The 22,500-nt window shown below is 44.3% G+C and overlaps 94 non-coding genes across 94 annotated transcripts in view; all 94 read left to right on the forward strand.

Annotated features, from left to right (window-relative positions):
* The window catches only part of trnaw-cca (transfer RNA tryptophan (anticodon CCA)), a 72-nt gene extending 10 nt beyond the window's left edge, over positions 1–62 (forward strand). The window contains exon 1 of the tRNA in view: positions 1–62. This exon is cut by the window's left edge and continues 10 nt beyond it. This is a non-coding gene — a tRNA (tRNA-Trp).
* A 426-nt stretch (positions 63–488) lies between these two features.
* trnaw-cca (transfer RNA tryptophan (anticodon CCA)) lies at positions 489–560 on the forward strand. Its single transcript has one exon. It is a non-coding gene; the product is annotated as a tRNA-Trp (tRNA).
* A 260-nt stretch (positions 561–820) lies between these two features.
* On the forward strand, positions 821–892 carry trnaw-cca (transfer RNA tryptophan (anticodon CCA)). Its single transcript has one exon. It is a non-coding gene; the product is annotated as a tRNA-Trp (tRNA).
* A 94-nt stretch (positions 893–986) lies between these two features.
* On the forward strand, positions 987–1,058 carry trnaw-cca (transfer RNA tryptophan (anticodon CCA)). The gene has a single exon. It is a non-coding gene; the product is annotated as a tRNA-Trp (tRNA).
* A 758-nt stretch (positions 1,059–1,816) lies between these two features.
* Positions 1,817–1,888, forward strand: trnaw-cca (transfer RNA tryptophan (anticodon CCA)). The gene has a single exon. It is a non-coding gene; the product is annotated as a tRNA-Trp (tRNA).
* Positions 1,889–1,982: 94 nt separating this feature from the next.
* On the forward strand, positions 1,983–2,054 carry trnaw-cca (transfer RNA tryptophan (anticodon CCA)). Its single transcript has one exon. It is a non-coding gene; the product is annotated as a tRNA-Trp (tRNA).
* Positions 2,055–2,646: 592 nt separating this feature from the next.
* Positions 2,647–2,718, forward strand: trnaw-cca (transfer RNA tryptophan (anticodon CCA)). The gene has a single exon. It is a non-coding gene; the product is annotated as a tRNA-Trp (tRNA).
* A 260-nt stretch (positions 2,719–2,978) lies between these two features.
* On the forward strand, positions 2,979–3,050 carry trnaw-cca (transfer RNA tryptophan (anticodon CCA)). The gene has a single exon. It is a non-coding gene; the product is annotated as a tRNA-Trp (tRNA).
* Positions 3,051–3,310: 260 nt separating this feature from the next.
* Positions 3,311–3,382, forward strand: trnaw-cca (transfer RNA tryptophan (anticodon CCA)). Its single transcript has one exon. It is a non-coding gene; the product is annotated as a tRNA-Trp (tRNA).
* A 94-nt stretch (positions 3,383–3,476) lies between these two features.
* On the forward strand, positions 3,477–3,548 carry trnaw-cca (transfer RNA tryptophan (anticodon CCA)). Its single transcript has one exon. It is a non-coding gene; the product is annotated as a tRNA-Trp (tRNA).
* A 260-nt stretch (positions 3,549–3,808) lies between these two features.
* trnaw-cca (transfer RNA tryptophan (anticodon CCA)) lies at positions 3,809–3,880 on the forward strand. Its single transcript has one exon. It is a non-coding gene; the product is annotated as a tRNA-Trp (tRNA).
* A 94-nt stretch (positions 3,881–3,974) lies between these two features.
* trnaw-cca (transfer RNA tryptophan (anticodon CCA)) lies at positions 3,975–4,046 on the forward strand. The gene has a single exon. It is a non-coding gene; the product is annotated as a tRNA-Trp (tRNA).
* Positions 4,047–4,638: 592 nt separating this feature from the next.
* trnaw-cca (transfer RNA tryptophan (anticodon CCA)) lies at positions 4,639–4,710 on the forward strand. The gene has a single exon. It is a non-coding gene; the product is annotated as a tRNA-Trp (tRNA).
* Positions 4,711–4,970: 260 nt separating this feature from the next.
* trnaw-cca (transfer RNA tryptophan (anticodon CCA)) lies at positions 4,971–5,042 on the forward strand. Its single transcript has one exon. It is a non-coding gene; the product is annotated as a tRNA-Trp (tRNA).
* Positions 5,043–5,136: 94 nt separating this feature from the next.
* trnaw-cca (transfer RNA tryptophan (anticodon CCA)) lies at positions 5,137–5,208 on the forward strand. Its single transcript has one exon. It is a non-coding gene; the product is annotated as a tRNA-Trp (tRNA).
* A 94-nt stretch (positions 5,209–5,302) lies between these two features.
* trnaw-cca (transfer RNA tryptophan (anticodon CCA)) lies at positions 5,303–5,374 on the forward strand. The gene has a single exon. It is a non-coding gene; the product is annotated as a tRNA-Trp (tRNA).
* A 94-nt stretch (positions 5,375–5,468) lies between these two features.
* trnaw-cca (transfer RNA tryptophan (anticodon CCA)) lies at positions 5,469–5,540 on the forward strand. Its single transcript has one exon. It is a non-coding gene; the product is annotated as a tRNA-Trp (tRNA).
* Positions 5,541–5,634: 94 nt separating this feature from the next.
* On the forward strand, positions 5,635–5,706 carry trnaw-cca (transfer RNA tryptophan (anticodon CCA)). The gene has a single exon. It is a non-coding gene; the product is annotated as a tRNA-Trp (tRNA).
* Positions 5,707–5,800: 94 nt separating this feature from the next.
* trnaw-cca (transfer RNA tryptophan (anticodon CCA)) lies at positions 5,801–5,872 on the forward strand. Its single transcript has one exon. It is a non-coding gene; the product is annotated as a tRNA-Trp (tRNA).
* Positions 5,873–5,966: 94 nt separating this feature from the next.
* Positions 5,967–6,038, forward strand: trnaw-cca (transfer RNA tryptophan (anticodon CCA)). Its single transcript has one exon. It is a non-coding gene; the product is annotated as a tRNA-Trp (tRNA).
* Positions 6,039–6,132: 94 nt separating this feature from the next.
* Positions 6,133–6,204, forward strand: trnaw-cca (transfer RNA tryptophan (anticodon CCA)). Its single transcript has one exon. It is a non-coding gene; the product is annotated as a tRNA-Trp (tRNA).
* A 94-nt stretch (positions 6,205–6,298) lies between these two features.
* Positions 6,299–6,370, forward strand: trnaw-cca (transfer RNA tryptophan (anticodon CCA)). Its single transcript has one exon. It is a non-coding gene; the product is annotated as a tRNA-Trp (tRNA).
* A 94-nt stretch (positions 6,371–6,464) lies between these two features.
* Positions 6,465–6,536, forward strand: trnaw-cca (transfer RNA tryptophan (anticodon CCA)). The gene has a single exon. It is a non-coding gene; the product is annotated as a tRNA-Trp (tRNA).
* A 94-nt stretch (positions 6,537–6,630) lies between these two features.
* On the forward strand, positions 6,631–6,702 carry trnaw-cca (transfer RNA tryptophan (anticodon CCA)). Its single transcript has one exon. It is a non-coding gene; the product is annotated as a tRNA-Trp (tRNA).
* Positions 6,703–6,796: 94 nt separating this feature from the next.
* Positions 6,797–6,868, forward strand: trnaw-cca (transfer RNA tryptophan (anticodon CCA)). The gene has a single exon. It is a non-coding gene; the product is annotated as a tRNA-Trp (tRNA).
* A 94-nt stretch (positions 6,869–6,962) lies between these two features.
* trnaw-cca (transfer RNA tryptophan (anticodon CCA)) lies at positions 6,963–7,034 on the forward strand. Its single transcript has one exon. It is a non-coding gene; the product is annotated as a tRNA-Trp (tRNA).
* Positions 7,035–7,128: 94 nt separating this feature from the next.
* trnaw-cca (transfer RNA tryptophan (anticodon CCA)) lies at positions 7,129–7,200 on the forward strand. Its single transcript has one exon. It is a non-coding gene; the product is annotated as a tRNA-Trp (tRNA).
* A 94-nt stretch (positions 7,201–7,294) lies between these two features.
* On the forward strand, positions 7,295–7,366 carry trnaw-cca (transfer RNA tryptophan (anticodon CCA)). Its single transcript has one exon. It is a non-coding gene; the product is annotated as a tRNA-Trp (tRNA).
* A 260-nt stretch (positions 7,367–7,626) lies between these two features.
* Positions 7,627–7,698, forward strand: trnaw-cca (transfer RNA tryptophan (anticodon CCA)). Its single transcript has one exon. It is a non-coding gene; the product is annotated as a tRNA-Trp (tRNA).
* A 260-nt stretch (positions 7,699–7,958) lies between these two features.
* Positions 7,959–8,030, forward strand: trnaw-cca (transfer RNA tryptophan (anticodon CCA)). The gene has a single exon. It is a non-coding gene; the product is annotated as a tRNA-Trp (tRNA).
* A 94-nt stretch (positions 8,031–8,124) lies between these two features.
* On the forward strand, positions 8,125–8,196 carry trnaw-cca (transfer RNA tryptophan (anticodon CCA)). The gene has a single exon. It is a non-coding gene; the product is annotated as a tRNA-Trp (tRNA).
* A 94-nt stretch (positions 8,197–8,290) lies between these two features.
* trnaw-cca (transfer RNA tryptophan (anticodon CCA)) lies at positions 8,291–8,362 on the forward strand. Its single transcript has one exon. It is a non-coding gene; the product is annotated as a tRNA-Trp (tRNA).
* A 94-nt stretch (positions 8,363–8,456) lies between these two features.
* On the forward strand, positions 8,457–8,528 carry trnaw-cca (transfer RNA tryptophan (anticodon CCA)). Its single transcript has one exon. It is a non-coding gene; the product is annotated as a tRNA-Trp (tRNA).
* Positions 8,529–8,622: 94 nt separating this feature from the next.
* trnaw-cca (transfer RNA tryptophan (anticodon CCA)) lies at positions 8,623–8,694 on the forward strand. Its single transcript has one exon. It is a non-coding gene; the product is annotated as a tRNA-Trp (tRNA).
* Positions 8,695–8,954: 260 nt separating this feature from the next.
* trnaw-cca (transfer RNA tryptophan (anticodon CCA)) lies at positions 8,955–9,026 on the forward strand. Its single transcript has one exon. It is a non-coding gene; the product is annotated as a tRNA-Trp (tRNA).
* Positions 9,027–9,120: 94 nt separating this feature from the next.
* trnaw-cca (transfer RNA tryptophan (anticodon CCA)) lies at positions 9,121–9,192 on the forward strand. Its single transcript has one exon. It is a non-coding gene; the product is annotated as a tRNA-Trp (tRNA).
* A 94-nt stretch (positions 9,193–9,286) lies between these two features.
* trnaw-cca (transfer RNA tryptophan (anticodon CCA)) lies at positions 9,287–9,358 on the forward strand. The gene has a single exon. It is a non-coding gene; the product is annotated as a tRNA-Trp (tRNA).
* A 94-nt stretch (positions 9,359–9,452) lies between these two features.
* Positions 9,453–9,524, forward strand: trnaw-cca (transfer RNA tryptophan (anticodon CCA)). The gene has a single exon. It is a non-coding gene; the product is annotated as a tRNA-Trp (tRNA).
* Positions 9,525–9,618: 94 nt separating this feature from the next.
* Positions 9,619–9,690, forward strand: trnaw-cca (transfer RNA tryptophan (anticodon CCA)). Its single transcript has one exon. It is a non-coding gene; the product is annotated as a tRNA-Trp (tRNA).
* Positions 9,691–9,784: 94 nt separating this feature from the next.
* trnaw-cca (transfer RNA tryptophan (anticodon CCA)) lies at positions 9,785–9,856 on the forward strand. Its single transcript has one exon. It is a non-coding gene; the product is annotated as a tRNA-Trp (tRNA).
* Positions 9,857–9,950: 94 nt separating this feature from the next.
* Positions 9,951–10,022, forward strand: trnaw-cca (transfer RNA tryptophan (anticodon CCA)). Its single transcript has one exon. It is a non-coding gene; the product is annotated as a tRNA-Trp (tRNA).
* A 94-nt stretch (positions 10,023–10,116) lies between these two features.
* On the forward strand, positions 10,117–10,188 carry trnaw-cca (transfer RNA tryptophan (anticodon CCA)). The gene has a single exon. It is a non-coding gene; the product is annotated as a tRNA-Trp (tRNA).
* Positions 10,189–10,282: 94 nt separating this feature from the next.
* trnaw-cca (transfer RNA tryptophan (anticodon CCA)) lies at positions 10,283–10,354 on the forward strand. Its single transcript has one exon. It is a non-coding gene; the product is annotated as a tRNA-Trp (tRNA).
* A 94-nt stretch (positions 10,355–10,448) lies between these two features.
* Positions 10,449–10,520, forward strand: trnaw-cca (transfer RNA tryptophan (anticodon CCA)). Its single transcript has one exon. It is a non-coding gene; the product is annotated as a tRNA-Trp (tRNA).
* Positions 10,521–10,614: 94 nt separating this feature from the next.
* trnaw-cca (transfer RNA tryptophan (anticodon CCA)) lies at positions 10,615–10,686 on the forward strand. Its single transcript has one exon. It is a non-coding gene; the product is annotated as a tRNA-Trp (tRNA).
* Positions 10,687–10,780: 94 nt separating this feature from the next.
* Positions 10,781–10,852, forward strand: trnaw-cca (transfer RNA tryptophan (anticodon CCA)). Its single transcript has one exon. It is a non-coding gene; the product is annotated as a tRNA-Trp (tRNA).
* A 94-nt stretch (positions 10,853–10,946) lies between these two features.
* On the forward strand, positions 10,947–11,018 carry trnaw-cca (transfer RNA tryptophan (anticodon CCA)). The gene has a single exon. It is a non-coding gene; the product is annotated as a tRNA-Trp (tRNA).
* A 94-nt stretch (positions 11,019–11,112) lies between these two features.
* Positions 11,113–11,184, forward strand: trnaw-cca (transfer RNA tryptophan (anticodon CCA)). Its single transcript has one exon. It is a non-coding gene; the product is annotated as a tRNA-Trp (tRNA).
* Positions 11,185–11,444: 260 nt separating this feature from the next.
* Positions 11,445–11,516, forward strand: trnaw-cca (transfer RNA tryptophan (anticodon CCA)). Its single transcript has one exon. It is a non-coding gene; the product is annotated as a tRNA-Trp (tRNA).
* A 94-nt stretch (positions 11,517–11,610) lies between these two features.
* trnaw-cca (transfer RNA tryptophan (anticodon CCA)) lies at positions 11,611–11,682 on the forward strand. The gene has a single exon. It is a non-coding gene; the product is annotated as a tRNA-Trp (tRNA).
* Positions 11,683–12,246: 564 nt separating this feature from the next.
* On the forward strand, positions 12,247–12,318 carry trnaw-cca (transfer RNA tryptophan (anticodon CCA)). Its single transcript has one exon. It is a non-coding gene; the product is annotated as a tRNA-Trp (tRNA).
* A 94-nt stretch (positions 12,319–12,412) lies between these two features.
* On the forward strand, positions 12,413–12,484 carry trnaw-cca (transfer RNA tryptophan (anticodon CCA)). The gene has a single exon. It is a non-coding gene; the product is annotated as a tRNA-Trp (tRNA).
* Positions 12,485–12,578: 94 nt separating this feature from the next.
* On the forward strand, positions 12,579–12,650 carry trnaw-cca (transfer RNA tryptophan (anticodon CCA)). Its single transcript has one exon. It is a non-coding gene; the product is annotated as a tRNA-Trp (tRNA).
* A 94-nt stretch (positions 12,651–12,744) lies between these two features.
* Positions 12,745–12,816, forward strand: trnaw-cca (transfer RNA tryptophan (anticodon CCA)). The gene has a single exon. It is a non-coding gene; the product is annotated as a tRNA-Trp (tRNA).
* A 94-nt stretch (positions 12,817–12,910) lies between these two features.
* On the forward strand, positions 12,911–12,982 carry trnaw-cca (transfer RNA tryptophan (anticodon CCA)). Its single transcript has one exon. It is a non-coding gene; the product is annotated as a tRNA-Trp (tRNA).
* Positions 12,983–13,076: 94 nt separating this feature from the next.
* On the forward strand, positions 13,077–13,148 carry trnaw-cca (transfer RNA tryptophan (anticodon CCA)). The gene has a single exon. It is a non-coding gene; the product is annotated as a tRNA-Trp (tRNA).
* A 94-nt stretch (positions 13,149–13,242) lies between these two features.
* Positions 13,243–13,314, forward strand: trnaw-cca (transfer RNA tryptophan (anticodon CCA)). Its single transcript has one exon. It is a non-coding gene; the product is annotated as a tRNA-Trp (tRNA).
* Positions 13,315–13,740: 426 nt separating this feature from the next.
* On the forward strand, positions 13,741–13,812 carry trnaw-cca (transfer RNA tryptophan (anticodon CCA)). The gene has a single exon. It is a non-coding gene; the product is annotated as a tRNA-Trp (tRNA).
* A 260-nt stretch (positions 13,813–14,072) lies between these two features.
* On the forward strand, positions 14,073–14,144 carry trnaw-cca (transfer RNA tryptophan (anticodon CCA)). The gene has a single exon. It is a non-coding gene; the product is annotated as a tRNA-Trp (tRNA).
* Positions 14,145–14,736: 592 nt separating this feature from the next.
* Positions 14,737–14,808, forward strand: trnaw-cca (transfer RNA tryptophan (anticodon CCA)). The gene has a single exon. It is a non-coding gene; the product is annotated as a tRNA-Trp (tRNA).
* A 94-nt stretch (positions 14,809–14,902) lies between these two features.
* Positions 14,903–14,974, forward strand: trnaw-cca (transfer RNA tryptophan (anticodon CCA)). The gene has a single exon. It is a non-coding gene; the product is annotated as a tRNA-Trp (tRNA).
* Positions 14,975–15,068: 94 nt separating this feature from the next.
* On the forward strand, positions 15,069–15,140 carry trnaw-cca (transfer RNA tryptophan (anticodon CCA)). The gene has a single exon. It is a non-coding gene; the product is annotated as a tRNA-Trp (tRNA).
* Positions 15,141–15,234: 94 nt separating this feature from the next.
* Positions 15,235–15,306, forward strand: trnaw-cca (transfer RNA tryptophan (anticodon CCA)). The gene has a single exon. It is a non-coding gene; the product is annotated as a tRNA-Trp (tRNA).
* Positions 15,307–15,400: 94 nt separating this feature from the next.
* On the forward strand, positions 15,401–15,472 carry trnaw-cca (transfer RNA tryptophan (anticodon CCA)). The gene has a single exon. It is a non-coding gene; the product is annotated as a tRNA-Trp (tRNA).
* A 94-nt stretch (positions 15,473–15,566) lies between these two features.
* trnaw-cca (transfer RNA tryptophan (anticodon CCA)) lies at positions 15,567–15,638 on the forward strand. The gene has a single exon. It is a non-coding gene; the product is annotated as a tRNA-Trp (tRNA).
* A 94-nt stretch (positions 15,639–15,732) lies between these two features.
* trnaw-cca (transfer RNA tryptophan (anticodon CCA)) lies at positions 15,733–15,804 on the forward strand. The gene has a single exon. It is a non-coding gene; the product is annotated as a tRNA-Trp (tRNA).
* Positions 15,805–15,898: 94 nt separating this feature from the next.
* Positions 15,899–15,970, forward strand: trnaw-cca (transfer RNA tryptophan (anticodon CCA)). Its single transcript has one exon. It is a non-coding gene; the product is annotated as a tRNA-Trp (tRNA).
* Positions 15,971–16,562: 592 nt separating this feature from the next.
* On the forward strand, positions 16,563–16,634 carry trnaw-cca (transfer RNA tryptophan (anticodon CCA)). The gene has a single exon. It is a non-coding gene; the product is annotated as a tRNA-Trp (tRNA).
* Positions 16,635–16,728: 94 nt separating this feature from the next.
* Positions 16,729–16,800, forward strand: trnaw-cca (transfer RNA tryptophan (anticodon CCA)). The gene has a single exon. It is a non-coding gene; the product is annotated as a tRNA-Trp (tRNA).
* A 94-nt stretch (positions 16,801–16,894) lies between these two features.
* trnaw-cca (transfer RNA tryptophan (anticodon CCA)) lies at positions 16,895–16,966 on the forward strand. Its single transcript has one exon. It is a non-coding gene; the product is annotated as a tRNA-Trp (tRNA).
* Positions 16,967–17,061: 95 nt separating this feature from the next.
* trnaw-cca (transfer RNA tryptophan (anticodon CCA)) lies at positions 17,062–17,133 on the forward strand. The gene has a single exon. It is a non-coding gene; the product is annotated as a tRNA-Trp (tRNA).
* Positions 17,134–17,394: 261 nt separating this feature from the next.
* trnaw-cca (transfer RNA tryptophan (anticodon CCA)) lies at positions 17,395–17,466 on the forward strand. Its single transcript has one exon. It is a non-coding gene; the product is annotated as a tRNA-Trp (tRNA).
* A 94-nt stretch (positions 17,467–17,560) lies between these two features.
* trnaw-cca (transfer RNA tryptophan (anticodon CCA)) lies at positions 17,561–17,632 on the forward strand. The gene has a single exon. It is a non-coding gene; the product is annotated as a tRNA-Trp (tRNA).
* A 94-nt stretch (positions 17,633–17,726) lies between these two features.
* Positions 17,727–17,798, forward strand: trnaw-cca (transfer RNA tryptophan (anticodon CCA)). Its single transcript has one exon. It is a non-coding gene; the product is annotated as a tRNA-Trp (tRNA).
* A 94-nt stretch (positions 17,799–17,892) lies between these two features.
* Positions 17,893–17,964, forward strand: trnaw-cca (transfer RNA tryptophan (anticodon CCA)). The gene has a single exon. It is a non-coding gene; the product is annotated as a tRNA-Trp (tRNA).
* Positions 17,965–18,390: 426 nt separating this feature from the next.
* On the forward strand, positions 18,391–18,462 carry trnaw-cca (transfer RNA tryptophan (anticodon CCA)). Its single transcript has one exon. It is a non-coding gene; the product is annotated as a tRNA-Trp (tRNA).
* A 94-nt stretch (positions 18,463–18,556) lies between these two features.
* Positions 18,557–18,628, forward strand: trnaw-cca (transfer RNA tryptophan (anticodon CCA)). Its single transcript has one exon. It is a non-coding gene; the product is annotated as a tRNA-Trp (tRNA).
* Positions 18,629–18,722: 94 nt separating this feature from the next.
* trnaw-cca (transfer RNA tryptophan (anticodon CCA)) lies at positions 18,723–18,794 on the forward strand. The gene has a single exon. It is a non-coding gene; the product is annotated as a tRNA-Trp (tRNA).
* A 94-nt stretch (positions 18,795–18,888) lies between these two features.
* On the forward strand, positions 18,889–18,960 carry trnaw-cca (transfer RNA tryptophan (anticodon CCA)). Its single transcript has one exon. It is a non-coding gene; the product is annotated as a tRNA-Trp (tRNA).
* Positions 18,961–19,054: 94 nt separating this feature from the next.
* On the forward strand, positions 19,055–19,126 carry trnaw-cca (transfer RNA tryptophan (anticodon CCA)). Its single transcript has one exon. It is a non-coding gene; the product is annotated as a tRNA-Trp (tRNA).
* Positions 19,127–19,220: 94 nt separating this feature from the next.
* Positions 19,221–19,292, forward strand: trnaw-cca (transfer RNA tryptophan (anticodon CCA)). The gene has a single exon. It is a non-coding gene; the product is annotated as a tRNA-Trp (tRNA).
* A 94-nt stretch (positions 19,293–19,386) lies between these two features.
* trnaw-cca (transfer RNA tryptophan (anticodon CCA)) lies at positions 19,387–19,458 on the forward strand. The gene has a single exon. It is a non-coding gene; the product is annotated as a tRNA-Trp (tRNA).
* Positions 19,459–19,719: 261 nt separating this feature from the next.
* Positions 19,720–19,791, forward strand: trnaw-cca (transfer RNA tryptophan (anticodon CCA)). Its single transcript has one exon. It is a non-coding gene; the product is annotated as a tRNA-Trp (tRNA).
* Positions 19,792–20,051: 260 nt separating this feature from the next.
* Positions 20,052–20,123, forward strand: trnaw-cca (transfer RNA tryptophan (anticodon CCA)). Its single transcript has one exon. It is a non-coding gene; the product is annotated as a tRNA-Trp (tRNA).
* A 261-nt stretch (positions 20,124–20,384) lies between these two features.
* Positions 20,385–20,456, forward strand: trnaw-cca (transfer RNA tryptophan (anticodon CCA)). The gene has a single exon. It is a non-coding gene; the product is annotated as a tRNA-Trp (tRNA).
* Positions 20,457–20,550: 94 nt separating this feature from the next.
* Positions 20,551–20,622, forward strand: trnaw-cca (transfer RNA tryptophan (anticodon CCA)). The gene has a single exon. It is a non-coding gene; the product is annotated as a tRNA-Trp (tRNA).
* A 95-nt stretch (positions 20,623–20,717) lies between these two features.
* On the forward strand, positions 20,718–20,789 carry trnaw-cca (transfer RNA tryptophan (anticodon CCA)). The gene has a single exon. It is a non-coding gene; the product is annotated as a tRNA-Trp (tRNA).
* Positions 20,790–20,884: 95 nt separating this feature from the next.
* trnaw-cca (transfer RNA tryptophan (anticodon CCA)) lies at positions 20,885–20,956 on the forward strand. Its single transcript has one exon. It is a non-coding gene; the product is annotated as a tRNA-Trp (tRNA).
* A 94-nt stretch (positions 20,957–21,050) lies between these two features.
* Positions 21,051–21,122, forward strand: trnaw-cca (transfer RNA tryptophan (anticodon CCA)). Its single transcript has one exon. It is a non-coding gene; the product is annotated as a tRNA-Trp (tRNA).
* Positions 21,123–21,216: 94 nt separating this feature from the next.
* Positions 21,217–21,288, forward strand: trnaw-cca (transfer RNA tryptophan (anticodon CCA)). The gene has a single exon. It is a non-coding gene; the product is annotated as a tRNA-Trp (tRNA).
* A 592-nt stretch (positions 21,289–21,880) lies between these two features.
* On the forward strand, positions 21,881–21,952 carry trnaw-cca (transfer RNA tryptophan (anticodon CCA)). Its single transcript has one exon. It is a non-coding gene; the product is annotated as a tRNA-Trp (tRNA).
* Positions 21,953–22,046: 94 nt separating this feature from the next.
* Positions 22,047–22,118, forward strand: trnaw-cca (transfer RNA tryptophan (anticodon CCA)). The gene has a single exon. It is a non-coding gene; the product is annotated as a tRNA-Trp (tRNA).
* Positions 22,119–22,212: 94 nt separating this feature from the next.
* trnaw-cca (transfer RNA tryptophan (anticodon CCA)) lies at positions 22,213–22,284 on the forward strand. Its single transcript has one exon. It is a non-coding gene; the product is annotated as a tRNA-Trp (tRNA).
* A 94-nt stretch (positions 22,285–22,378) lies between these two features.
* On the forward strand, positions 22,379–22,450 carry trnaw-cca (transfer RNA tryptophan (anticodon CCA)). The gene has a single exon. It is a non-coding gene; the product is annotated as a tRNA-Trp (tRNA).
* The last annotated feature ends 50 nt before the right edge of the window (positions 22,451–22,500 follow it).

Raw genomic sequence — 22,500 nt, forward strand, 5'->3', positions numbered from 1 at the left:
CGCAACTGTAGCGCGTCTGACTCCAGATCAGAAGGTTGCGTGTTCAAATCACGTCGGGGTCAATCATTCCATTCTTTCATTGCAAACCTTTGGTGAAAATCAGGAATAATTACTCCTAGACTCAACATGTAGCTAAGAAACAATACAGCTGTGCGTGGCCTCGTGGCGAAACGGTAGCGCGTCTGACTCCAGATCAGAAGGTTGCGTGTTCAAATCACGTCGGGGTCAATCATTCCATTCTTTCATTGCAAACCTTTGGTGAAAATCAGGAATAATTACTCCTAGACTCAACATGTAGCTAAGAAACAATACAGCTGTGCGTGGCCTCGTGGCCCAACGGTAGCGCGTCTGACTCCAGATCAGAAGGTTGCGTGTTCAAATCACGTCGGGGTCAATCATTCCATTCTTTCATTGCAAACCTTTGGTGAAAATCAGGAATAATTACTCCTAGACTCAACATGTAGCTAAGAAACAATACAGCTGTGCGTGGCCTCGTGGCGCAACTGTAGCGCGTCTGACTCCAGATCAGAAGGTTGCGTGTTCAAATCACGTCGGGGTCAATCATTCCATTCTTTCATTGCAAACCTTTGGTGAAAATCAGGAATAATTACTCCTAGACTCAACATGTAGCTAAGAAACAATACAGCTGTGCGTGGCCTCGTGGCCCAACGGTAGCGCGTCTGACTCCAGATCAGAAGGTTGCGTGTTCAAATCACGTCGGGGTCAATCATTCCATTCTTTCATTGCAAACCTTTGGTGAAAATCAGGAATAATTACTCCTAGACTCAACATGTAGCTAAGAAACAATACAGCCGTGCGTGGCCTCGTGGCGCAACGGTAGCGCGTCTGACTCCAGATCAGAAGGTTGCGTGTTCAAATCACGTCGGGGTCAATCATTCCATTCTTTCATTACAAACCTTTTGTGAAAATCAGAAATAATTACTCCTAGACTCAATATGTAGCTAAGAAACAATACAGTTGTACATGACCTCGTGGCGCAACGGTAGCGCGTCTGACTCCAGATCAGAAGGTTGCGTGTTCAAATCACGTCGGGGTCAATCATTCCATTCTTTCATTGCAAACCTTTGGCAAAAATCAGGAATAATTACTCCTAGACTCAACAACTAGCTAAGAAACAATACAGCTGTGCGTGGCCTCGTGGCGAGACGGTAGCGCGTCTGACTCCAGATCAGAAGGTTGCGTGTTCAAATCAAGTCGGGGTCAATCATTCCATTCTTTCATTGCAAACCTTTGGTGAAAATCAGGAATAATTACTCCTAGACTCAACATGTAGCTAAGAAACAATACAGCTTTGCGTGGCCTCGTGGCCCAACGGTAGCGCGTCTGACTCCAGATCAGAAGGTTGCGTGTTCAAATCACGTCGGGGTCAATCATTCCATTCTTTCATTGCAAACCTTTTGTGAAAATCAGGAATAATTACTCCTAGACTCAACAACTAGCTAAGAAACAATACAGCTGTGCGTGGCCTCGTGGCGAAACGGTAGCGCGTCTGACTCCAGATCAGAAGGTTGCGTGTTCAAATCACGTCGGGGTCAATCATTCCATTCTTTCATTGCAAACCTTTGGTGAAAATCAGGAATAATTACTCCTAGACTCAACATGTAGCTAAGAAACAATACAGCTGTGCTTGGCCTCGTGGCCCAACGGTAGCGCGTCTGACTCCAGATCAGAAGGTTGCGTGTTCAAATCACGTCGGGGTCAATCATTCCATTCTTTCATTGCAAACCTTTTGTGAAAATCAGGAATAATTACTCCTAGACTCAATATGTAGCTAAGAAACAATACAGTTGTTCATGACCTCGTGGCGCAACGGTAGCGCGTCTGACTCCAGATCAGAAGGTTGCGTGTTCAAATCACGTCGGGGTCAATCATTCCATTCTTTGATTGCAAACCTTTTGTGAAAATCAGGAATAATTACTCCTAGACTCAATATGTAGCTAAGAAACAATACAGTTGTAAATGACCTCGTGGCGCAACGGTAGTGCGTCTGACTCCAGATCAGAAGGTTGCGTGTTCAAATCACGTCGGGGTCAATCATTCCATTCTTTGATTGCAAACCTTTTGTGAAAATCAGGAATAATTACTCCTAGACTCAATATGTAGCTAAGAAACAATACAGTTGTAAATGACCTCGTGGCGCAACGGTAGTGCGTCTGACTCCAGATCAGAAGGTTGTGTGTTCAAATCACGTCGGGGTCAATCATTCCATTCTTTGATTGCAAACCTTTTGTGAAAATCAGGAATAATTACTCCTAGACTCAATATGTAGCTAAGAAACAATACAGTTGTACATGACCTCGTGGCGCAACGGTAGCGCGTCTGACTCCAGATCAGAAGGTTGCATGTTCAAATCACATCGGGGTCAATCATTCCATTCTTTGATTGCAAACCTTTTGTGAAAATCAGGAATAATTACTCCTAGACTCAACATGTAGCTAAGAAACAATACAGCTGTGCGTGGCCTCGTGGCCCAACGGTAGCGCGTCTGACTCCAGATCAGAAGGTTGCGTGTTCAAATCACGTCGGGGTCAATCATTCCATTCTTTCATTGCAAACCTTTGGTGAAAATCAGGAATAATTACTCCTAGACTCAACATGTAGCTAAGAAACAATACAGCTGTGCGTGGCCTCGTGGTGCAACGGTAGCGCGTCTGACTCCAGATCAGAAGGTTGCGTGTTCAAATCACGTCGGGGTCAATCATTCCATTCTTTCATTGCAAACCTTTGGTGAAAATCAGGAATAATTACTCCTAGACTCAACATGTAGCTAAGAAACAATACAGGTGTGCGTGGCCTCGTGGCCCAACGGTAGCGCGTCTGACTCCAGATCAGAAGTTTGTGTGTTCAAATCACGTCGGGGTCAATCATTCCATTCTTTCATTGCAAACCTTTGGTGAAAATCAGGACTAATTACTCCTAGACTCAACATGTAGCTAAGAAACAATACAGCTGTGCATGGCCTCGTGGCGCAACGGTAGCTCGTCTGACTCCAGATCAGAAGGTTGCGTGTTCAAATCACGTCGGGGTCAATCATTCCATTCTTTGATTGCAAACCTTTTGTGAAAATCAGGAATAATTACTCCTAGACTCAACATGTAGCTAAGAAACAATACAGTTGTACATGGCCTCGTGGCCCAACGGTAGCGCGTCTGACTCCAGATCAGAAGGTTGCGTGTTCAAATCACGTCGGGGTCAATCATTCCATTCTTTCATTGCAAACCTTTTGTGAAAATCAGGAATAATTACTCCTAGACTCAATATGTAGCTAAGAAACAATACAGTTGTACATGACCTCGTGGCGCAACGGTAGCGCGTCTGACTCCAGATCAGAAGGTTGCGTGTTCAAATCACGTCGGGGTCAATCATTCCATTCTTTGATTGCAAACCTTTTGTGAAAATCAGGAATAATTACTCCTAGACTCAATATGTAGCTAAGAAACAATACAGTTGTACATGACCTCGTGGCGCAACGGTAGTGCGTCTGACTCCAGATCAGAAGGTTGCGTGTTCAAATCACGTCGGGGTCAATCATTCCATTCTTTGATTGCAAACCTTTTGTGAAAATCAGGAATAATTACTCCTAGACTCAATATGTAGCTAAGAAACAATACAGGTGTAAATGACCTCGTGGCGCAACGGTAGTGCGTCTGACTCCAGATCAGAAGGTTGTGTGTTCAAATCACGTCGGGGTCAATCATTCCATTCTTTGATTGCAAACCTTTTGTGAAAATCAGGAATAATTACTCCTAGACTCAATATGTAGCTAAGAAACAATACAGTTGTACATGACCTCGTGGCGCAACGGTAGCGCGTCTGACTCCAGATCAGAAGGTTGCGTGTTCAAATCACGTCGGGGTCAATCATTCCATTCTTTGATGGCAAACAATTTCTGAAAATCAGGAATAATTACTCCTAGACTCAACAACTACCTAAGAAACAATACAGCTGTGCGTGGCCTCGTGGCGCAACGGTAGCGCGTCTGACTCCAGATCAGAAGGTTGCGTGTTCAAATCACGTCGGGGTCAATCATTCCATGCTTTAATTGCAAACCTTTTGTGAAAATCAGGAATAATTACTCCTAGACTCAACATGTAGCTAAGAAACAATACAGCTGTGCGTGGCCTCGTGGCCCAACGGTAGCGCGTCTGACTCCAGATCAGAAGGTTGCGTGTTCAAATCACGTCGGGGTCAATCATTCCATTCTTTCATTGCAAACCTTTGGTGAAAATCAGGAATAATTACTCCTAGACTCAACATGTAGCTAAGAAACAATACAGCTGTGCGTGGCCTCGTGGCCCAACGGTAGCGCGTCTGACTCCAGATCAGAAGGTTGCGTGTTCAAATCACGTCGGGGTCAATCATTCCATTCTTTCATTGCAAACCTTTGGTGAAAATCAGGAATAATTACTCCTAGACTCAACATGTAGCTAAGAAACAATACAGCTGTGCGTGGCCTCGTGGCCCAACGGTAGCGCGTCTGACTCCAGATCAGAAGGTTGCGTGTTCAAATCACGTCGGGGTCAATCATTCCATTCTTTCATTGCAAACCTTTGGTGAAAATCAGGAATAATTACTCCTAGACTCAACATGTAGCTAAGAAACAATACAGCTGTGCATGGCCTCGTGGCGCAACGGTAGCTCGTCTGACTCCAGATCAGAAGGTTGCGTGTTCAAATCACGTCGGGGTCAATCATTCCATTCTTTGATTGCAAACCTTTTGTGAAAATCAGGAATAATTATTCCTAGACTCAACATGTAGCTAAGAAACAATACAGTTGTACATGGCCTCGTGGCCCAACGGTAGCGCGTCTGACTCCAGATCAGAAGGTTGCGTGTTCAAATCACGTCGGGGTCAATCATTCCATTCTTTCATTGCAAACCTTTTGTGAAAATCAGGAATAATTACTCCTAGACTCAATATGTAGCTAAGAAACAATACAGTTGTACATGACCTCGTGGCGCAACGGTAGCGCGTCTGACTCCAGATCAGAAGGTTGCGTGTTCAAATCACGTCGGGGTCAATCATTCCATTCTTTGATTGCAAACCTTTTGTGAAAATCAGGAATAATTACTCCTAGACTCAATATGTAGCTAAGAAACAATACAGTTGTACATGACCTCGTGGCGCAACGGTAGTGCGTCTGACTCCAGATCAGAAGGTTGCGTGTTCAAATCACGTCGGGGTCAATCATTCCATTCTTTGATTGCAAACCTTTTGTGAAAATCAGGAATAATTACTCCTAGACTCAATATGTAGCTAAGAAACAATACAGGTGTAAATGACCTCGTGGCGCAACGGTAGTGCGTCTGACTCCAGATCAGAAGGTTGCGTGTTCAAATCACGTCGGGGTCAATCATTCCATTCTTTGATTGCAAACCTTTTGTGAAAATCAGGAATAATTACTCCTAGACTCAATATGTAGCTAAGAAACAATACAGTTGTACATGACCTCGTGGCGCAACGGTAGCGCGTCTGACTCCAGATCAGAAGGTTGCGTGTTCAAATCACGTCGGGGTCAATCATTCCATTCTTTGATGGCAAACCTTTTGTGAAAATCAGGAATAATTACTCCTAGACTCAACATGTAGCTAAGAAACAATACAGTTGTACATGGCCTCATGGCGCAACGGTAGCGCGTCTGACTCCAGATCAGAAGGTTGCGTGTTCAAATCACGTCGGGGTCAATCATTCCATTCTTTGATGGCAAACAATTTCTGAAAATCAGGAATAATTACTCCTAGACTCAACAACTACCTAAGAAACAATACAGCTGTGCGTGGCCTCGTGGCGCAACGGTAGCGCGTCTGACTCCAGATCAGAAGGTTGCGTGTTCAAATCACGTCGGGGTCAATCATTCCATGCTTTAATTGCAAACCTTTTGTGAAAATCAGGAATAATTACTCCTAGACTCAACATGTAGCTAAGAAACAATACAGTTGTACATGACCTCGTGGCGCAACGGTAGCGCGTCTGACTCCAGATCAGAAGGTTGTGTGTTCAAATCACGTCGGGGTCAATCATTCCATTCTTTGATTGCAAACCTTTTGTGAAAATCAGGAATAATTACTCCTAGACTCAATATGTAGCTAAGAAACAATACAGTTGTACATGACCTCGTGGCGCAACGGTAGCGCGTCTGACTCCAGATCAGAAGGTTGCGTGTTCAAATCACGTCGGGGTCAATCATTCCATTCTTTGATGGCAAACCTTTTGTGAAAATCAGGAATAATTACTCCTAGACTCAACATGTAGCTAAGAAACAATACAGTTGTACATGGCCTCATGGCGCAACGGTAGCGCGTCTGACTCCAGATCAGAAGGTTGCGTGTTCAAATCACGTCGGGGTCAATCATTCCATTCTTTGATGGCAAACAATTTCTGAAAATCAGGAATAATTACTCCTAGACTCAACAACTACCTAAGAAACAATACAGCTGTGCGTGGCCTCGTGGCGCAACGGTAGCGCGTCTGACTCCAGATCAGAAGGTTGCGTGTTCAAATCACGTCGGGGTCAATCATTCCATTCTTTCATTGCAAACCTTTGGTGAAAATCAGGAATAATTACTCCTAGACTCAACATGTAGCTAAGAAACAATACAGCTGTGCGTGGCCTCGTGGCGCAACGGTAGCGCGTCTGACTCCAGATCAGAAGGTTGCGTGTTCAAATCACGTCGGGGTCAATCATTCCATTCTTTGATTGCAAACCTTTGGCAAAAATCAGGAATAATTACTCCTAGACTCAACATGTAGCTAAGAAACAATACAGCTGTGCGTGGCCTCGTGGCGCAACGGTAGCGCGTCTGACTCCAGATCAGAAGGTTGCGTGTTCAAATCACGTCGGGGTCAATCATTCCATTCTTCGATTGCAAACTTTTTGTGAAAATCAGGAATATTTACTCCTAGACTCAACATGTACCTAAGAAACAATCCAGCTGTGCGTGGCCTCGTGGCGCAACGGTAGCGCGTCTGACTCCAGATCAGAAGGTTGCGTGTTCAAATCACGTCGGGGTCAATCATTCCATTCTTTCATTGCAAACCTTTTGTGAAAATCAGGAATAATTACTCCTAGACTCAATATGTAGCTAAGAAACAATACAGTTGTACATGACCTCGTGGCGCAACGGTAGCGCGTCTGACTCCAGATCAGAAGGTTGCGTGTTCAAATCACGTCGGGGTCAATCATTCCATTCTTTGATTGCAAACCTTTTGTGAAAATCAGGAATAATTACTCCTAGACTCAATATGTAGCTAAGAAACAATACAGTTGTAAATGACCTCGTGGCGCAACGGTAGTGCGTCTGACTCCAGATCAGAAGGTTGCGTGTTCAAATCACGTCGGGGTCAATCATTCCATTCTTTCATTGCAAACCTTTGGTGAAAATCAGGAATAATTACTCCTAGACTCAACATGTAGCTAAGAAACAATACAGCTGTGCGTGGCCTCGTGGCCCAACGGTAGCGCGTCTGACTCCAGATCAGAAGGTTGCGTGTTCAAATCACGTCGGGGTCAATCATTCCATTCTTTCATTGCAAACCTTTGGTGAAAATCAGGAATAATTACTCCTAGACTCAACATGTAGCTAAGAAACAATACAGCTGTGCATGGCCTCGTGGCGCAACGGTAGTGCGTCTGACTCCAGATCAGAAGGTTGCGTGTTCAAATCACGTCGGGGTCAATCATTCCATTCTTTGATTGCAAACCTTTTGTGAAAATCAGGAATAATTACTCCTAGACTCAACATGTAGCTAAGAAACAATACAGTTGTACATGGCCTCGTGGCCCAACGGTAGCGCGTCTGACTCCAGATCAGAAGGTTGCGTGTTCAAATCACGTCGGGGTCAATCATTCCATTCTTTCATTGCAAACCTTTTGTGAAAATCAGGAATAATTACTCCTAGACTCAATATGTAGCTAAGAAACAATACAGTTGTACATGACCTCGTGGCGCAACGGTAGCGCGTCTGACTCCAGATCAGAAGGTTGCGTGTTCAAATCACGTCGGGGTCAATCATTCCATTCTTTGATTGCAAACCTTTTGTGAAAATCAGGAATAATTACTCCTAGACTCAATATGTAGCTAAGAAACAATACAGTTGTACATGACCTCGTGGCGCAACGGTAGTGCGTCTGACTCCAGATCAGAAGGTTGCGTGTTCAAATCACGTCGGGGTCAATCATTCCATTCTTTGATTGCAAACCTTTTGTGAAAATCAGGAATAATTACTCCTAGACTCAATATGTAGCTAAGAAACAATACAGTTGTACATGACCTCGTGGCGCAACGGTAGCGCGTCTGACTCCAGATCAGAAGGTTGCGTGTTCAAATCACGTCGGGGTCAATCATTCCATTCTTTGATGGCAAACAATTTCTGAAAATCAGGAATAATTACTCCTAGACTCAACAACTACCTAAGAAACAATACAGCTGTGCGTGGCCTCGTGGCGCAACGGTAGCGCGTCTGACTCCAGATCAGAAGGTTGCGTGTTCAAATCACGTCGGGGTCAATCATTCCATGCTTTAATTGCAAACCTTTTGTGAAAATCAGGAATAATTACTCCTAGACTCAACAACTACCTAAGAAACAATACAGCTGTGCGTGGCCTCGTGGCGCAACGGTAGCGCGTCTGACTCCAGATCAGAAGGTTGCGTGTTCAAATCACGTCGGGGTCAATCATTCCATTCTTTCATTGCAAACCTTTGGTGAAAATCAGGAATAATTACTCCTAGACTCAACATGTAGCTAAGAAACAATACAGCTGTGCGTGGCCTCGTGGCCCAACGGTAGCGCGTCTGACTCCAGATCAGAAGGTTGCGTGTTCATATCACGTCGGGGTCAATCATTCCATTCTTTCATTGCAAACCTTTGGTGAAAATCAGGAATAATTACTCCTAGACTCAACATGTAGCTAAGAAACAATACAGCTGTGCATGGCCTCGTGGCGCAACGGTAGCGCGTCTGACTCCAGATCAGAAGGTTGCGTGTTCAAATCACGTCGGGGTCAATCATTCCATTCTTTCATTGCAAACCTTTTGTGAAAATCAGGAATAATTACTCCTAGACTCAATATGTAGCTAAGAAACAATACAGTTGTACATGACCTCGTGGCGCAACGGTAGCGCGTCTGACTCCAGATCAGAAGGTTGCGTGTTCAAATCACGTCGGGGTCAATCATTCCATTCTTTGATTGCAAACCTTTTGTGAAAATCAGGAATAATTACTCCTAGACTCAATATGTAGCTAAGAAACAATACAGTTGTACATGACCTCGTGGCGCAACGGTAGTGCGTCTGACTCCAGATCAGAAGGTTGCGTGTTCAAATCACGTCGGGGTCAATCATTCCATTCTTTGATTGCAAACCTTTTGTGAAAATCAGGAATAATTACTCCTAGACTCAATATGTAGCTAAGAAACAATACAGTTGTACATGACCTCGTGGCGCAACGGTAGCGCGTCTGACTCCAGATCAGAAGGTTGCGTGTTCAAATCACGTCGGGGTCAATCATTCCATTCTTTGATGGCAAACCTTTTGTGAAAATCAGGAATAATTACTCCTAGACTCAACATGTAGCTAAGAAACAATACAGTTGTACATGGCCTCATGGCGCAACGGTAGCGCGTCTGACTCCAGATCAGAAGGTTGCGTGTTCAAATCACGTCGGGGTCAATCATTCCATTCTTTGATGGCAAACAATTTCTGAAAATCAGGAATAATTACTCCTAGACTCAACAACTACCTAAGAAACAATACAGCTGTGCGTGGCCTCGTGGCGCAACGGTAGCGCGTCTGACTCCAGATCAGAAGGTTGCGTGTTCAAATCACGTCGGGGTCAATCATTCCATGCTTTAATTGCAAACCTTTTGTGAAAATCAGGAATAATTACTCCTAGACTCAACAACTACCTAAGAAACAATACAGCTGTGCGTGGCCTCGTGGCGCAACGGTAGCGCGTCTGACTCCAGATCAGAAGGTTGCGTGTTCAAATCACGTCGGGGTCAATCATTCCATTCTTTCATTGCAAACCTTTGGTGAAAATCAGGAATAATTACTCCTAGACTCAACATGTAGCTAAGAAACAATACAGGTGTGCGTGGCCTCGTGGCGCAACGGTAGCGCGTCTGACTCCAGATCAGAAGGTTGCGTGTTCAAATCACGTCGGGGTCAATCATTCCATTCTTTGATTGCAAACCTTTGGCAAAAATCAGGAATAATTACTCCTAGACTCAACATGTAGCTAAGAAACAATACAGCTGTGCGTGGCCTCGTGGCGCAACGGTAGCGCGTCTGACTCCAGATCAGAAGGTTGCGTGTTCAAATCACGTCGGGGTCAATCATTCCATTCTTTGATTGCAAACCTTTTGTGAAAATCAGGAATAATTACTCCTAGACTCAATATGTAGCTAAGAAACAATACAGTTGTACATGACCTCGTGGCGCAACGGTAGCGCGTCTGACTCCAGATCAGAAGGTTGCGTGTTCAAATCACGTCGGGGTCAATCATTCCATTCTTTGATGGCAAACCTTTTGTGAAAATCAGGAATAATTACTCCTAGACTCAACATGTAGCTAAGAAACAATACAGTTGTACATGGCCTCATGGCGCAACGGTAGCGCGTCTGACTCCAGATCAGAAGGTTGCGTGTTCAAATCACGTCGGGGTCAATCATTCCATTCTTTGATGGCAAACAATTTCTGAAAATCAGGAATAATTACTCCTAGACTCAACAACTACCTAAGAAACAATACAGCTGTGCGTGGCCTCGTGGCGCAACGGTAGCGCGTCTGACTCCAGATCAGAAGGTTGCGTGTTCAAATCACGTCGGGGTCAATCATTCCATGCTTTAATTGCAAACCTTTTGTGAAAATCAGGAATAATTACTCCTAGACTCAACATGTAGCTAAGAAACAATACAGGTGTGCGTGGCCTCGTGGCGCAACGGTAGCGCGTCTGACTCCAGATCAGAAGGTTGCGTGTTCAAATCACGTCGGGGTCAATCATTCCATTCTTTGATTGCAAACCTTTGGCAAAAATCAGGAATAATTACTCCTAGACTCAACATGTAGCTAAGAAACAATACAGCTGTGCGTGGCCTCGTGGCGCAACGGTAGCGCGTCTGACTCCAGATCAGAAGGTTGCGTGTTCAAATCACGTCGGGGTCAATCATTCCATTCTTCGATTGCAAACTTTTTGTGAAAATCAGGAATATTTACTCCTAGACTCAACATGTACCTAAGAAACAATCCAGCTGTGCGTGGCCTCGTGGCGCAACGGTAGCGCGTCTGACTCCAGATCAGAAGGTTAAGTTTTCAAAACACGTCGGGGTCAATCATTCCATTCTTTCATTGCAAACCTTTTATGAAAATCAGGAATAATTACTCCTAGACTCAACATCTAGCTAAGAAACAATACAGCTGTGCGTGGCCTCGTGGCGCAACGGTAGCGCGTCTGACTCCAAATCAGAAGGTTGCGTGTTCAAATCACGTCGGGGTCAATCATTCCATTCTTTGATTGCAAACCTTTGGCAAAAATCAGGAATAATTACTCCTAGACTCAACATGTAGCTAAGAAACAATACAGCCGTGCGTGGCCTCGTGGCGCAACGGTAGCGCGTCTGACTCCAGATCAGAAGGTTGCGTGTTCAAATCACGTCAGGGTCAATCATTCCATTCTTTCATTGCAAACCTTTTGTGAAAATCAGGAATAATTACTCCTAGACTCAACATCTAGCTGATAAACAATACAGCTGTGCGTGGCCTCTTGGCGCAACGGTAGCGCGTCTGACTCCAGATCAGAAGGTTGCGTGTTCAAATCACGTCAGGGTCAATCATTCCATTCTTTCATTGCAAACCTTTGGCAAAAATCAGGAATAATTACTCCTAGACTCAACATGTAGCTAAGAAACAATACAGCTGTGCGTGGCCTCGTGGCGCAACGAATAATTACTCCTAGACTCAACAACTAGCTAAGAAACAATACAGCTGTGCGTGGCCACGTGGCGCAACGGTAGCGCGTCTGACTCCAGATCAGAAGGTTGCGTGTTCAAATCACGTCGGGATCAATCATTCCATTCTTTCATTGCAAACCTTTGGCAAAAATCAGGAATAATTACTCCTAGACTCAACATGTAGCTAAGAAACAATACAGCTGTGCGTGGCCTCGTGGCGCAACGAATAATTACTCCTAGACTCAACAACTAGCTAAGAAACAATACAGCTGTGCGTGGCCTCGTGGCGCAACGGTAGCGCGTCTGACTCCAGATCAGAAGGTTGCGTGTTCAAATCACGTCGGGGTCAATCATTCCATTCTTTGATTGCAAACCTTTGGCAAAAATCAGGAATAATTAATCCTAGACTCAACATGTAGCTAAGAAACAATACAGCTGTGCGTGGACTCGTGGCGCAACGGTAGCGCGTCTGACTCCAGATCAGAAGGTTGCGTGTTCAAATCACGTCGGGGTCAATCATTCCATTCTTTCATTGCAAACCTTTGGCAAAAATCAGGAATAATTACTCCTAGACTCAACATGTAGCTAAGAAACAATACAGCTGTGCGTGGCCTCGTGGTGCAACGGTAGCGCGTCTGACTCCAGATCAGAAGGTTGCGTGTTCAAATCACGTCGGGGTCAATCGTTCCATTCTTTGATTGCAAACCTTTTGTGAAAATCAGTAATTATTACTCCTAGACTCAACATCTAGCTAAGAAACAATACAGATGTGCGTGGCCTTGTGGCGCAACGGTAGCGCGTCTGACTCCAGATCAGAAGGTTGCGTGTTCAAATCACGTCGGGGTCAATCGTTCCATTCTTTCATTGCAAACCTTTGGCAAAAATCCGGAATAATTACTCCTAGACTCAACATGTAGCTAAGAAACAATACAGCCGTGCGTGGCCTCGTGGCGCAACGGTAGCGCGTCTGACTCCAGATCAGAAGGTTGCGTGTTCAAATCACGTCGGGGTCAATCGTTCCATTCTTTCATTGCAAACCTTTGGCAAAAATCAGGAATAATTACTCCTAGACTCAACATGTAGCTAAGAAACAATACAGCCGTGCGTGGCCTTGTGGCGCAACGGTAGCGCGTCTGACTCCAGATCAGAAGGTTGCGTGTTCAAATCACGTCGGGGTCAATCGTTCCATTCTTTCATTGCAAACCTTTGGCAAAAATCAGGAATAATTACTCCTAGACTCAACATGTAGCTAAGAAACAATACAGCTGTGCGTGGCCTCGTGGCGCAACGGTAGCGCGTCTGACTCCAGATCAGAAGGTTGCGTGTTCAAATCACGTCGGGGTCAATCATTCCATGCTTTAATTGCAAACCTTTGGTGAAAATCAGGAATAATTACTCCTAGACTCAACATGTAGCTAAGAAACAATACAGCTGTGCGTGGCCTCGTGGCCCAACGGTAGCGGGTCTGACTCCAGATCAGAAGGTTGCGTGTTCAAATCACGTCAGGGTCAATCATTCCATTCTTTCATTGCAAACCTTTGGTGAAAATCAGGAATAATTACTCCTAGACTCAATATGTAGCTAAGAAACAATACAGTTGTACATGACCTCGTGGCCCAACGGTAGCGCGTCTGACTCCAGATCAGAAGGTTGCGTGTTCAAATCACGTCTGGGTCAATCATTCCATTCTTTGATTGCAAACCTTTTGTGAAAATCAGGAATAATTACTCCTAGACTCAATATGTAGCTAAGAAACAATACAGTTGTACATGGCCTCGTGGCGCAACGGTAGCGCGTCTGACTCCAGATCAGAAGGTTGCGTGTTCAAATCACGTCGGGGTCAATCATTCCATTCTTTCATTGCAAACCTTTTGTGAAAATCAGGAATAATTACTCCTAGACTCAACATCTAGCTAATAAACAATACAGCTGTGCGTGGCCTCGTGGTGCAACGGTAGCGCATCTGACTCCAGATCAGAAGTTTGCGTGTTCAAATCACGTTGGGGTCAATCATTTCATTCTTTGATTGCAAACCTTTTGTGAAAATCAGGAATAATTACTCCTAGACTCAATATGTAGCTAAGAAACAATACAGCTGTGCGTGACCTCGTGGCGCAACGGTAGTGCGTCTGACTCCAGATCAGAAGGTTGCGTGTTCAAATCACGTTGGGGTCAATCATTTCATTCTTTGATTGCAAACCTTTTGTGAAAATCAGGAATAATTACTCCTAGACTCAATATGTAGCTAAGAAACAATACAGTTGTACATGACCTCGTGGCCCAACGGTAGCTCGTCTGACTCCAGATCAGAAGTTTGTGTGTTCAAATCACGTCGGGGTCAATCATTCCATTCTTTGATTGCAAACCTTTTGTGAAAATCAGGAATAATTACTCCTAGACTCAATATGTAGCTAAGAAACAATACAGTTGTACATGACCTCGTGGCCCAACGGTAGCGCGTCTGACTCCAGATCAGAAGTTTGTGTGTTCAAATCACGTCGGGGTCAATCATTCCATTCTTTGATTGCAAACCTTTTGTGAAAATCAGGAATAATTACTCCTAGACTCAATATGTAGCTAAGAAACAATACAGCTGTGCGTGGCCTCGTGGTGCAACGGTAGCGCATCTGACTCCAGATCAGAAGTTTGCGTGTTCAAATCACGTTGGGGTCAATCATTTCATTCTTTGATTGCAAACCTTTTGTGAAAATCAGGAATAATTACTCCTAGACTCAATATGTAGCTAAGAAACAATACAGTTGTACATGACCTCGTGGCGCAACGGTAGCGCGTCTGACTCCAGATCAGAAGGTTGCGTGTTCAAATCACGTCGGGGTCAATCATTCCATTCTTTGATTGCAAACCTTTTGTGAAAATCAGGAATAATTACTCCTAGACTCAACAACTAGCTAAGAAACAATACTGCTGTACATGGCCTCGTGGCGCAACGGTAGCGCGTCTGACTCCAGATCAGAAGGTTGCGTGTTCAAATCACGTCGGGGTCAATCATTCCATTCTTTGATTGCAAACCTTTTGTGAAAATCAGGAATAATTACTCCTAGACTCAACATGTAGCTAAGAAACAATACAGGAGTACATGGCCTCGTGGCGCAACGGTAGCGCGTCTGACTCCAGATCAGAAGGTTGCGTGTTCAAATCACGTCGGGGTCAATCATTCCATTCTTTGATTGCAAACCTTTTGTGAAAATCAGGAATAATTACTCCTAGACTCAATATGTAGCTAAGAAACAATACAGTTGTACATGACCTCGTGGCGCAACGGTAGCGCGTCTGACTCCAGATCAGAAGGTTGCGTGTTCAAATCACGTCGGGGTCAATCATTCCATTCTTTGATGGCAAACCTTTTGTGAAAATCAGGAATAATTACTCCTAGACTCAATATGTAGCTAAAAAACAATACAGTTGTACATGGCCTCGTGGCGCAACGGTAGCGCGTCTGACTCCAGATCAGAAGGTTGTGTGTTCAAATCACGTCGGGGTCAATCATTCCATTCTTTCATTGCAAACCTTTGGTGAAAATCAGGAATAATTACTCCTAGACTCAACATGTAGCTAAGAAACAATACAGCTGTGCGTGGCCTCGTGGCGCAACGGTAGCGCGTCTGACTCCAGATCAGAAGGTTGCGTGTTCAAATCACGTCGGGGTCAATCATTCCATTCTTTCATTGCAAACCTTTGGTGAAAATCAGGAATAATTACTCCTAGACTCAACATGTAGCTAAGAAACAATACAGCTGTGCGTGGCCTCGTGGCGCAACGGTAGCGCGTCTGACTCCAGATCAGAAGGTTGCGTGTTCAAATCACGTCGGGGTCAATCATTCCATGCTTTAATTGCAAACCTTTTGTGAAAATCAGGAATAATTACTCCTAGACTCAACAACTACCTAAGAAACAATACAGCTGTGCGTGGCCTCGTGGCGCAACGGTAGCGCGTCTGACTCCAGATCAGAAGGTTGCGTGTTCAAATCACGTCGGGGTCAATCATTCCATGCTTTAATTGCAAACCTTTTGTGAAAATCAGGAATAATTACTCCTAGACTCAACAACTAGCTAAGAAACAATACAGCTGTGCGTGGCCTCGTGGCGAAACGGTAGCTCGTCTGACTCCAGATCAGAAGGTTGTGTGTTCAAATCACGTCGGGGTCAATCATTCCATTCTTTCATTGCAAACCTTTGGTGAAAATCAGGAATAATTACTCCTAGACTCAACATGTAGCTAAGAAACAATACAGCTGTGCGTGGCCTCGTGGCGCAACGATAGCGCGTCTGACTCCAGATCAGAAGTTTGCGTGTTCAAATCACGTTGGGGTCAATCATTCCATTCTTTGATTGCAAACCTTTTGTGAAAATCAGGAATAATTACTCCTAGACTCAATATGTAGCTAAGAAACAATACAGCTGTACATGGTCTCGTGGCGCAACGGTAGCGCGTCTGACTCCAGATCAGAAGTTTGCGTGTTCAAATCACGTTGGGGTCAATCATTCCATTCTTTGATTGCAAACCTTTTGTGAAAATCAGGAATAATTACTCCTAGACTCAATATGTAGCTAAAAAACAATACAGTTGTACATGGCCTCGTGGCGCAACGGTAGCGCGTCTGACTCCAGATCAGAAGGTTGCGTGTTCAAATCACGTCGGGGTCAATCATTCCATTCTTTGATTGCAAACCTTTTGTGAAAATCAGGAATAATTACTCCTAGACTCAACAACTAGCTAAGAAACAATACTGCTGTACATGGCCTCGTGGCGCAACGGTAGCGCGTCTGACTCCAGATCAGAAGGTTGCGTGTTCAAATCACGTCGGGGTCAATCATTCCATTCTTTGATTGCAAACCTTTTGTGAAAATCAGGAATAATTACTCCTAGACTCAACATGTAGCTAAGAAACAATACAGGTGTACATGGCCTCGTGGCGCAACGGTAGCGCGTCTGACTCCAGATCAGAAGGTTGCGTGTTCAAATCACGTCGGGGTCAATCATTCCATTCTTTTAATTGCAAATCTTTTGTGAAAATCAGGAATAATTACTCCTAGACTCAACAACTAGCTAAGAAACAATACTGCTGTACATGGCCTCGTGGCGCAACGGAAGCGCGTCTGACTCCAGATCAGAAGGTTGCGTGTTCAAATCACGTCGGGGTCAATCATTCCATTCTTTTAATTGCAAACCTTTTGTGAAAATCAGGAATAATTACTCCTAGACTCAATATGTAGCTAAGAAACAATACAGCTGTGCGTGGCCTCGTGGCGCAACGGTAGGGCGTCTGACTCCAGATCAGAAGTTTGCGTGTTCAAATCACGTCGGGGTCAATCATTCCATTCTTTGATTGCAAACCTTTTGTGAAAATCAGGAATAATTACTCCTAGACTCAACATGTAGCTAAGAAACAATACAGTTGTACATGACCTCGTGGCGCAACGGTAGCGCGTCTGACTCCAGATCAGAAGGTTGCGTGTTCAAATCACGTCGGGGTCAATCATTCCATTCTTTGATGGCAAACCTTTTGTGAAAATCAGGAATAATTACTCCTAGACTCAATATGTAGCTAAAAAACAATACAGTTGTACATGGCCTCGTGGCGCAACGGTAGCGCGTCTGACTCCAGATCAGAAGGTTGTGTGTTCAAATCACGTCGGGGTCAATCATTCCATTCTTTCATTGCAAACCTTTGGTGAAAATCAGGAATAATTACTCCTAGACTCAACATGTAGCTAAGAAACAATACAGCTGTGCGTGGCCTCGTGGCGCAACGGTAGCGCGTCTGACTCCAGATCAGAAGGTTGTGTGTTCAAATCACGTCGGGGTCAATCATTCCATTCTTTCATTGCAAACCTTTGGTGAAAATCAGGAATAATTACTCCTAGACTCAACATGTAGCTAAGAAACAATACAGCTGTGCGTGGCCTCGTGGCGCAACGGTAGCGCGTCTGACTCCAGATCAGAAGGTTGCGTGTTCAAATCACGTCGGGGTCAATCATTCCATGCTTTAATTGCAAACCTTTTGTGAAAATCAGGAATAATTACTCCTAGACTCAACAACTAGCTAAGAAACAATACAGCTGTGCGTGGCCTCGTGGCGAAACGGTAGCGCGTCTGACTCCAGATCAGAAGGTTGTGTGTTCAAATCACGTCGGGGTCAATCATTCCATTCTTTCATTGCAAACCTTTGGTGAAAATCAGGAATAATTACTCCTAGACTCAACATGTAGCTAAGAAACAATACAGCTGTGCGTGGCCTCGTGGCGCAACGATAGCGCGTCTGACTCCAGATCAGAAGTTTGCGTGTTCAAATCACGTTGGGGTCAATCATTCCATTCTTTGATTGCAAACCTTTTGTGAAAATCAGGAATAATTACTCCTAGACTCAATATGTAGCTAAGAAACAATACAGCTGTACATGGTCTCGTGGCGCAACGGTAGCGCGTCTGACTCCAGATCAGAAGGTTGCGTGTTCAAATCACGTCGGGGTCAATCATTCCATTCTTTGATTGCAAACCTTTTGTGAAAATCAGGAATAATTACTCCTAGACTCAATATGTAGCTAAAAAACAATACAGTTGTACATGGCCTCGTGGCGCAACGGTAGCGCGTCTGACTCCAGATCAGAAGGTTGCGTGTTCAAATCACGTCGGGGTCAATCATTCCATTCTTTGATTGCAAACCTTTTGTGAAAATCAGGAATAATTACTCCTAGACTCAACAACTACCTAAGAAACAATACAGCTGTGCGTGGCCTCGTGGCGCAACGGTAGCGCGTCTGACTCCAGATCAGAAGGTTGCGTGTTCAAATCACGTCGGGGTCAATCATTCCATTCTTTGATTGCAAACCTTTTGTGAAAATCAGGAATAATTACTCCTAGACTCAATATGTAGCTAAGAAACAATACAGTTGTACATGACCTCGTGGCGCAACGGTAGCGCGTCTGACTCCAGATCAGAAGGTTGCGTGTTCAAATCACGTTGGGGTCAATCATTCCATTCTTTGATTGCAAACCTTTTGTGAAAATCAGGAATAATTACTCCTAGACTCAATATGTAGCTAAGAAACAATACAGTTGTACATGACCTCGTGGCGCAACGGTAGCGCGTCTGACTCCAGATCAGAAGGTTGCGTGTTCAAATCACGTCGGAGTCAATCATTCCATTCTTTGATTGCAAACCTTTTGTGAAAATCAGGAATAATTAATCCTAGACTCAACAACTAGCTAATAAACAATACTGCTGTACATGGCCTCGTGGCGCAACGGTAGCGCGTCTGACTCCAGATCGGAAGGTTGCGTGTTCAAATCACGTCGGGGTCAATCATTCCATTCTTTGATTGCAAACCTTTTGTGAAAATCAGGAATAATTACTCCTAGACTCAACAACTAGCTAAGAAACAATACAGCTATACATGTCCTCGTGGCGCAACGGTAGCGCGTCTGACTCCAGATCAGAAGGTTGCGTGTTCAAATCACGTCGGGGTCAATCATTCCATTCTTTTAATTGCAAACCTTTTGTGAAAATCAGGAATAATTACTCCTAGACTCAACAACTAGCTAAGAAACAATACAGCTGTACATGTCCTCGTGGCGCAACGGAAGCGCGTCTGACTCCAGATCAGAAGGTTGCGTGTTTAAATCACGTCGGGGTCAATCATTCCATTCTTTGATTGCAAACCTTTTGTGAAAATCAGGAATAATTACTCCTAGACTCAATATGTAGCTAAAAAACAATACAGTTGTACATGGCCTCGTGGCGCAACGGTAGCGCGTCTGACTCCAGATCAGAAGGTTGCGTGTTCAAATCACGTCGGGGTCAATCATTCCATTCTTTCATTGCAAACCTTTGGTGAAAATCAGGAATAATTACTCCTAGACTCAACATGTAGCTAAGAAACAATACAGCTGTGCGTGGCCTCGTGGCGCAACGTTAGCGCGTCTGACTCCAGATCAGAAGGTTGTGTGTTCAAATCACGTCGGGGTCAATCATTCCATTCTTTCATTGCAAACCTTTGGTGAAAATCAGGAATAATTACTCCTAGACTCAACATGTAGCTAAGAAACAATACAGCTGTGCGTGGCCTCGTGGCGCAACGGAAGCGCGTCTGACCCCAGATCAGAAGGTTGCGTGTTCAAATCACGTCGGGGTCAATCATTCTATTCTTTTAATTGCAAACCTTTTGTGAAAATCAGGAATAATTACTCCTAGACTCAACATGTAGCTAACGAACAATACAGCTGTGGGTGGCCTTGTTGCGCAACGGTAGCGTGTCTGACTCCAGATCAGAAGGTTGCGTGTTCAAATCACGTCGGGGTCAATCATTCCATTCTTTCATTGCAAACCTTTGGTGAAAATCAGGAATAATTACTCCTAGACTCAATATGTAGCTAAGAAACAATACAGTTGTACATGACCTCGTGGCGCAACGGTAGCGCGTCTGACTCCAGATCAGAAGGTTGCGTGTTCAAATCACGTCAGGGTCAATCATTCCATTCTTTCATTGCAAACCTTTGGTGAAAATCAGGAATAATTACTCCTAGACTCAATATGTAGCTAAGAAACAATACAGTTGTACATGACCTCGTGGCGCAACGGTAGCGCGTCTGACTCCAGATCAGAAGGTTGCGTGTTCAAATCACGTCGGGGTCAATCATTCCATTCTTTTAATTGCAAACCTTTTGTGAAAATCAGGAATAATTACTCCTAGACTCAACATGTAGCTAAGAAACAATACAGTTGTACATGACCTCGTGGCGCAACGGTAGCGCGTCTGACTCCAGATCAGAAGGTTGCGTGTTCAAATCACGTCGGGGTCAATCATTCCATTCTTTTAATTGCAAACCTTTTGTGAAAATCAGGAATAATTACTCCTAGACTCAACATGTAGCTAACGAACAATACAGTTGTACATGGCCTCGTGGCGCAACGGTAGCGCGTCTGACTCCAGATCAGAAGGTTGCGTGTTCAAATCACGTCGGGGTCAATCATTCCATTCTTTCATTGCAAACCTTTGGTGAAAATCAGGAATAATTACTCCTAGACTCAACATGTAGCTAAGAAACAATACAGCTGTGCGTGGCCTCGTGGCGCAACGGTAGCGCGTCTGACTCCAGATCAGAAGGTTGTGTGTTCAAATCACGTCGGGGTCAATCATTCCATTCTTTCATTGCAAACCTTTGGTGAAAATCAGGAATAATTACTCCTAGACTCAACAACTACCTAAGAAACAATACTGCTGTGCGTGGCCTCGTGGCGCAACGGTAGCGCGTCTGACTCCAGATCAGAAGGTTGCGTGTTCAAATCACGTCGGGGTCAATCATTCCATGCTTTAATTGCAAACCTTTTGTGAAAATCAGGAATAATTACTCCTAGACTCAACAACTAGCTAAGAAACAATACAGCTGTGCGTGGCCTCGTGGCGAAACGGTAGCGCGTCTGACTCCAGATCAGAAGGTTGTGTGTTCAAATCACGTCGGGGTCAATCATTCCATTCTTTCATTGCAAACCTTTGGTGAAAATCAGGAATAATTACTCCTAGACTCAACATGTAGCTAAGAAACAATACAGCTGTGCGTGGCCTCGTGGCGCAACGATAGCGCGTCTGACTCCAGATCAGAAGTTTGCGTGTTCAAATCACGTTGGGGTCAATCATTCCATTCTTTGATTGCAAACCTTTTGTGAAAATCAGGAATAATTACTCCTAGACTCAATATGTAGCTAAGAAACAATACAGCTGTACATGGTCTCGTGGCGCAACGGTAGCGCGTCTGACTCCAGATCAGAAGTTTGCGTGTTCAAATCACGTTGGGGTCAATCATTCCATTCTTTGATTGCAAACCTTTTGTGAAAATCAGGAATAATTACTCCTAGACTCAATATGTAGCTAAAAAACAATACAGTTGTACATGGCCTCGTGGCGCAACGGTAGCGCGTCTGACTCCAGATCAGAAGGTTGCGTGTTCAAATCACGTCGGGGTCAATCATTCCATTCTTTGATTGCAAACCTTTTGTGAAAATCAGGAATAATTACTCCTAGACTCAACAACTACCTAAGAAACAATACAGCTGTGCGTGGCCTCGTGGCGCAACGGTAGCGCGTCTGACTCCAGATCAGAAGGTTGCGTGTTCAAATCACGTCGGGGTCAATCATTCCATTCTTTGATTGCAAACCTTTTGTGAAAATCAGGAATAATTACTCCTAGACTCAATATGTAGCTAAGAAACAATACAGTTGTACATGACCTCGTGGCGCAACGGTAGCGCGTCTGACTCCAGATCAGAAGGTTGCGTGTTCAAATCACGTTGGGGTCAATCATTCCATTCTTTGATTGCAAACCTTTTGTGAAAATCAGGAATAATTACTCCTAGACTCAATATGTAGCTAAGAAACAATACAGTTGTACATGACCTCGTGGCGCAACGGTAGCGCGTCTGACTCCAGATCAGAAGGTTGCGTGTTCAAATCACGTCGGAGTCAATCATTCCATTCTTTGATTGCAAACCTTTTGTGAAAATCAGGAATAATTA

Source organism: Pseudorasbora parva, chromosome 16 (assembly GCF_024679245.1).
Source record: "Pseudorasbora parva isolate DD20220531a chromosome 16, ASM2467924v1, whole genome shotgun sequence".
Taxonomy (NCBI): domain Eukaryota; kingdom Metazoa; phylum Chordata; class Actinopteri; order Cypriniformes; family Gobionidae; genus Pseudorasbora; species Pseudorasbora parva.